Genomic DNA, 7,345 nt, shown 5'->3' on the forward strand with positions numbered 1-7,345 from the left:
TTTTCCAATCTTGGTCTCAACAATTCAGGCTCTTACACCCTGGACTGAAAGAGGAGGGACTGTCATCTTTCAATACTGAAATCTTAATGTTTTTACCTTTTAAAAAAAAAACCAATTTGAAAATGGTCAAATTTTATTCAGATTATCAGGCATATGGCTGAATCATTTTAGGATATAAAAGTATTCATTCAGCTTAGTGCTCTGTGTTCAGGTAGCTTATGAAGTTTTGGATGGATAAATATGGTAATAATTTCTCAATAACCTCATACTCTGTATAGTGGCATCAATTATTTTTGCAGCAAAGCTAACTAAACATATAAAATTCACCTATGATGAAGAATATCTTAATATACAGTTATGTCTAATACAAAAATTTGTATCTGTATTTACACTGAAATATCCCTAACACGTCTGTTTCAACAACAGCAGTATGTGTAGCTATGTAGAAGGTATACAACTCCTCTGCTTTGTGACAGAATAATATATATGCAGACATGTTCATCAGTTAGTTACTTGTCTTGATGCTCTGATCAATTACTTGACAAACTGACTCTCAGTTTGAGAGTACTGTTCTCATGTCAGCAAGAGTAGAAGCTGCTGGGCACATTGGTACTGTAGTCAGGAGGCAAGGAGAGATGAATACCCTGAGCTCCACTTATTTTGTTTCTTTTTTTAGTCTGGGACTCTACATCATGGAATGGTGCCCATACTCTCTCAGTGGGTTTAACCCTTTCCACCAGAGTGATACCCCATCAACTGAAATCACAGACTCAACTTAATATATGTCTCCCCAGAAATTCTAAGTTCCATTAAAATTAACCATTGCAATCTGTCTCTCTTCCCGCAAAACAACTGACAAATTTACTCTATGAGAGTGTAAGTTCACTGAGCAAGAAGGGACTTATTCTCATTTTGGGAGATCATGAATATGAATATGTGTGTGTAATCAGATTATGGTGCCTGTAGTAAATACTTGAAATAAAAAAAGATAATCTTGGTACCCACAAAATCATGAATTCAATAACTTGTTTAAATAATTTCAATAAATATCAAATTGAATAAGTCAGTTTGGAAAATTTTGAATTTTTCAACCAAATGAAAGTATGATATAAATACATTGATACTTATGTATTGTTTATTTTAGATGAAACTTTCAAGTTATCATTGGGAAATTATCAAAAATTACTCCATTATACACTAAGTCTAATTTACTTGAGTCTTAAACAGTGAAGAGAAGAGATGTAGGTATCATGCCAGACAACTGGTGCTGGGAAGGGGCTTGGGATAAAAGGGGAGCTTGAGCACAGCCTCAACATAACTTTTATTTATGACCAGATGTAGATAATTGTGTGAAGTGTCCTGATAGACACTATGCAAATACACAACAGAACCACTGCATCAAGAAAGCTGTGACAGTTCTGTCCTATGAAGACCCCTTGGGAATAGCACTCTCCTGCATGGCCCTGGGCTGCTTTCTACTGACAGTGGGGGTTATATTATCTTTGGGAAGCATCACCATACTCCCATTGTCAAGGCCAACAATCAGACTCTCACTTATGTCCTTTTCATCTCTCTGATCTTTTGCTTCCTCTGTCCATTGCTCTTCATTGGCCATCCCAACACAGTCACCTGTATCTTGTAGCAGAGTACATTTGCAGTTCTGTTCACTGTGGCTCTCTCTAGTGTCTTCACAAAAACTCTTACTGTGGTTCTGGCCTTCAAGGTCACTGTTCCAGGAAGAATGGTGAGGTGGCTGATGATATCAAGGGCCCCTAACTTCATCATTCCCATCTGTACCTTCCTCCAGCTTGTACTCTGTGGAGTTTAGCTGAGCACCTCTCCTCCATTTGATGACTCAGATGCTCACTCTGAACATGGGTACATCATCATTGTTTGCAACAAGGGCTCAACTGTGGCCTTCCACTGTGTGCTGGGATACCTCTGCCTCTTGGCACTTGGGAGCTACACTATGGCCTACCTCTCCATGAACCTACCTGACACATTTAATGAAGCCAAGTTCTTGACATTTAGCATGTTGATGTTCTGTAGTGTGTGGATCACATTCCTTCCTGTGTATCATAGCACCAAAAGGAAGGTCATGGTGGCCATGGAAATCTTTGCTATCTTGGCTTCCAGTGCAGGCCTCCTGGGCTGCATCTTTGCCCCCAAATGCTACATTATTTTGTTAAGACCAGATAGGAACTCACTGCATTGCATCAAGAACAAAACACATTCTAAGAGAAAATTCCAACCTATAGCTTAATCCACATGTTTCTTAATTACATATAAGTCTTTAAGACAGTTTAGCACCATACCAATTGTCAGATATAATGTAGCAATTTCAGAATTTTTGTTTATTGGTTTCCTGTGTTGATGAAATCACTATTTATTCTCTCATCTTCCAATGTGACTTACTTTTTCTCTGAATTAGAAACTTGATTTCCATAATATTAATTCTATTTGTCTATTAGTATGAGTTATATATTATTCTTTGCCTCTTCAAAATTCCATACATTTGCCTGTGAAATAACATATACTTCCATATGTATCTGAATGATTCTGATGTCCTTGATATGTTCCACAATTATATCCTGCTTTCATTTGATGTATGCTTTCATTCTGAATAAAAGCACATTTTAAATAGTGAATAAGATCTTGACATGATGAAAATATTTTGCCAACTGTTTGTTTAATGAGGTGCATGCTACAGGAGAATGCAGGTCAATTCATATCTTTATATCATAACCCAAAGTCAGAATCAGAAAACTGGATACTCCCATTAACAGATAATTACAAGAAACTTCTGTTAAATCTGTGAAGAATGTCAGTGTCCAGCTGTATCCAGGTCATCAGAACCTGTAGTCAGTTCTCTCTCTGACCTTCAATATCCAAATAGTGGTTTTTATACTCTCCTTTTCACAATTCTTGATTTTTGATATTTTTTTTTCTGTTTTCTACCAAGTGAAATTGTGCTTTGTGTGAATCCTGCATATTTATAAATATACTTTTCTAAGAATTCATGAACATTTCACAAAAGCTGTCCTATTCTCTGAGAACAACACTTTTTGATCTTCTCTTTTCTAGAGTACTGCATTTTGTATAAATATGCAAGTCTGTGATGTATGCCTTGTATATTGTCATCTCTCAACCTCTTTTAATCGTCTTCAAGCTGTAAACTTGCAAGAATAATGTAGGTGATACATAATTTTAAATGGTATAATTATGTTAATAAGAAGCTAGATTCTATCCTTGAGAATTGGTTCATTTTTTTTGTATGTATATATGTATATGTATGTATGTATGTGTGTATGTATGTATGTATTTATACTTTTTTAATGTATTAGATCCTGACTATAGTTTCCCCTCCCTTCTCTCCTCCCAAGTCTCTTCCCCAACTTCCCCTATGCCCTAGATCCATTCTACCTACATTTTTCTTCAGAAAAGAATAGGCCTAACCCAGGGAAACCCACCAAACATATCAATTTGCTATAAGACTAGCCAACTCCTATCATATTAATGTTGAATGAGGCAACCAGTAGGAGGAAAAGAGTCCCAAAAGCAGACAAAAGAGTTAGAGACAGCCACCATTCCCGTTGTTTCCAGTACCACACACAGACAAACTGCACAGAGGGGTCAAGGACACCACATTATTCCATTTTGAAACACATTTATTTCATAAATCATGTTGTGATCATGGTTTTTCCTCCCTCATTTGGTTCCCTGATCCTCACTACTTGGCCACTCAGCCAACGTCCTGATTCTTCCTTTCCATTTTTAGAGAACAAAGAGGAAAATAATACAAAATAAAGAAATCAAATGAAAGGATGAAAACACATACACAAGCAGATACACACACAAACAAGCACACTGCGGTGTGAAACTTCCCAGATATGCTAGTGCAGTGGTGGTACTGAGCTTGGAGGAGTAATCATCAACCTTGATTTGACTCTAGGCCCCATCAAGAGGTGGAAACCATACCCCATACTGCTTTTGGGAATTATCACCCTAAAACCAATAGGTCAACTACCTATTGTAAAACAAATGACTGCTGCTCTAATAAGGGACTATATCAATAAAATGATTACTAATGATGTTCTGATATATGTCAGTGTCTTGCTCCGTCATCATCTGAGACATTCCTCCTACAGATGATGATAACAAATATAGATGACATCCACAGGCAGACATTATACAGGGAATGAGAGAATATGGATAACACAGCCAAAAAGTTTTGTCTCCATCAATTCCTTCCCCTTAGGCCTAAGAGAACCCTGTGGCAGATGAGGCAGAAAGAATTTCACAACCAGATGGGCTATAGGACACCAAGAAGACGAGGCCCTCTAAAGCAATAGTATAGATGGACATGTGAAGTGACAGAGACTGGGAAAGCATGACCAGGGCCTGCACAGGACTGCATCAGATGGAGTTTTAGAATTGAAAGGAGAAATGGACACCTGTGGTCCCAGGCCCCCTTCCTAACTCAGTAGCTATCTCCAATTTATAACCACTTGCAAAGGAAAATCTAGTTGTCTCCAGTGGAGTCTCACTGTGGGAATAAACTGCTTTTTATGGTAGGCTACAATTCCAGCACTAGATGTCCAGTGTAAAACAAACTCAACAGCATGTTTAGAAGTTCCTTGTATCATAGTATTCTATCAGGACTTTTCCTTTTTCTCTTTTTACATTTTATCTTATATATATATGTATATGTATATAATCCCCCTTTTACCATACAGGTATATATTAAGTATTTTCCCTTTGTATATATTATTTTTTCCACTAGTGGTTTTATGAGATTGCAGAGTGTGTAAATAAATGGGTCCCTGTGTCTCTATCTGTACTTTTGCATTTTCTTGGGCAAATTTCCCTTTGTTTGTTAATTTTTTTCCAATCTGATATGTTAATTTTTGTTTCACATTGAGTACATTATTATTTTATATTAATTATAGTATGTTATATTTTATTGCTATCCTTTAGATGCTTGTTGCTTTGCTTTTTTTCTTTTTTCTCCTTTTTTAATTTATTATATTTGTGTTTTAATTTTACACATCAGCCATAGGTTCTCCTGTCCTCCACTTGCTGCTTTTCTAATGATAGAAAGAAATGGTGTTGCTCCTGAACAGAGTGGAGATCTGTGGAATTGGGAGGTAAAGAGGGTCAGAAACCAAAATCATGATATATAATGTAAAAAAAGTTATTTTTAATAAAAAGAAGAAAGGATTTTTAAATGTCATAAAACACATATTTGAAAATCAATAACATCAGTTTGGTAAATAATGAAAAATAAAAATTAAGAGACAAAAACTCTCAATATATTATTGATTTTATTTTATATTTATTGAAATTAGATTTTGTTTTCATCCGGTACATTCTGATCATGTTTTTTCCACCCCAGCTCCTTCTTGTTCCTCTCCACCTCCCTCTGACCTTAATACACACCCCATCCTTAGAAAACAGCCATATAAAGTAAATAATTAGATACAGAGCAAACAATGCAGAATAGGATGAACAAACAAAGAAAAATTAAAGAAAGAACAGAAAATAAAGGTATATCACCTTTGATCTCATTTTGTGCTACCATCAGTTCTTCGGCATGGGGCTGGCCCTGGTGTGTTTTGATACCATATATTGAGACACCATTGGAAAAAACTAATTTTCCTAGGCAATTCTGAATCTCTTCAATGATCACTGAAGAAGTTGGAACATTCTTCTTAAAACAACTGAGTTATGAGGAAGTGATCATAAGAGAAATAGGAATTCTTTTAAAAATAAACCCGTGTTCTTACGTTCTAATTTAATAAATACCTGGTAATGGAATGCACACCAGGATAGTTAATCTGCTAGGAAGAAGATTGAGTTGAGTTTAAAATTTATGAAAACTTGTAATGTCAAACTTCTTCTTCTAACAACAAAAGCAACACCACATTGAGAGCATCAGGTACAACAGATTTATTTTCATTTTTAGATCCTAACTTAAAACTAAGGTGCTTCATGTATAAGCATCTTTCCAGTTCACATATTCTCATTCTCTCATAGAGTATAACATACACATCAGTACACAGACACACACACAGACACACACACACACACACACACACACACACACACACACACACACACACACACGTATTGTTTGTATTTATGCACAACAGTTGTTCTTCATTTGTGTTAGTTACTTCTCTCTTCCCTGAGAAATGGTTACCTGAAATGAAAAATGCAATGGAATGTAGGCTTATTTTACTTCATAAGGACATCAGCTTGTTATTGAAGGGCAGAGACAGCTGGATTAATATGAGCTGTAGGCCCTTTGGATAAGTGAGACAATTGAATAGCTTGAACTGTTTTGGAGGCACCCAGGCTGTGGGACCTGGATCTCTCCTTAGTGCATGAGCTGGCTGTTTGGAACCTTGGGCATAGACAGGGACACTTTTCTCAGCCTGGAAGGAGGGGACTGGACCTGCCTGTACTGAATCCACCAGGTTTAAATGAATCCCCAGGGGAGTCTTGGCTCTGGAGGAGATGGGAATGGAGGGGAGAAGCTGGGAGGAAGGTGGGGGCAGGAGGGGGGAGGACAGGGGAACCCATGGCTGACGTGTAAAATTCAAACACAAATATAATAAATTTTAAAAAAGGAAAAAAATATGAGCTGTAGGTAGTGAGAGCTTGAGGTATCACCTTTTCACATAGGAGAGGACAAGGGAGCTGAGACTGAATGCCAGAGCCTGAATAAAGCAGAACCTACTTCTGTCAGATAGACTCAGAGTCTTAAAAGTCCCACAGCCTCCATATATCACCAAAATCTGGGTATCACAAAAGACTAAATTAGAGCAAGAACAACAGTATCATGTTAGAAACACCCAGAATTTCAGCTCCACATCCAACATCTAAGAGTAGTACTGGGATGATCTGGTCCCCACTAGCACATCCCACACTTTCACATCTGCCTGTGTGGATACATTACCTCTGCTCATTTTCAGCTACACATCATATATATGGCTTTCCTCAGCAGAAGATGTCTTAGATGCAGTATAGTCTTAATGTCAATTTATAGAGACTATGAGCCAGCCTTAACTTACTTGTCCAGAATTCTGAAACCTATATACAAGTGACCTTGAACCCTTTATTTTTGCCTCTTGTTTTGCTTCCTAAATGACAGAAAATTTAAAAATATAGTCTAATTTTGCCACCATCTTAAAGTATAGTTTTGTCTGTATGGTATGGTTACAAATACCAGGAGATTGTGCTTTTTTAGGGATTTTTTTGATTCATAGGCAGAAAGTTGTGGTGTACCAACACATGGGATAGAAATGTAAAGCAAGCTATCTTGGGGATACTGTGAATGCAT

General features: G+C 37.0%; 1 pseudogene; it reads left to right on the plus strand.

Moving 5' to 3' along the window:
* Window positions 1-2,263, plus strand: part of LOC118576291 — a 36,359-nt pseudogene extending 34,096 nt beyond the window's left edge.
* The last annotated feature ends 5,082 nt before the right edge of the window (window positions 2,264-7,345 follow it).

The sequence above is a fragment of the Onychomys torridus genome, unplaced genomic scaffold (genome assembly GCF_903995425.1).
Source record: "Onychomys torridus unplaced genomic scaffold, mOncTor1.1, whole genome shotgun sequence".
NCBI lineage: Eukaryota > Metazoa > Chordata > Mammalia > Rodentia > Cricetidae > Onychomys > Onychomys torridus.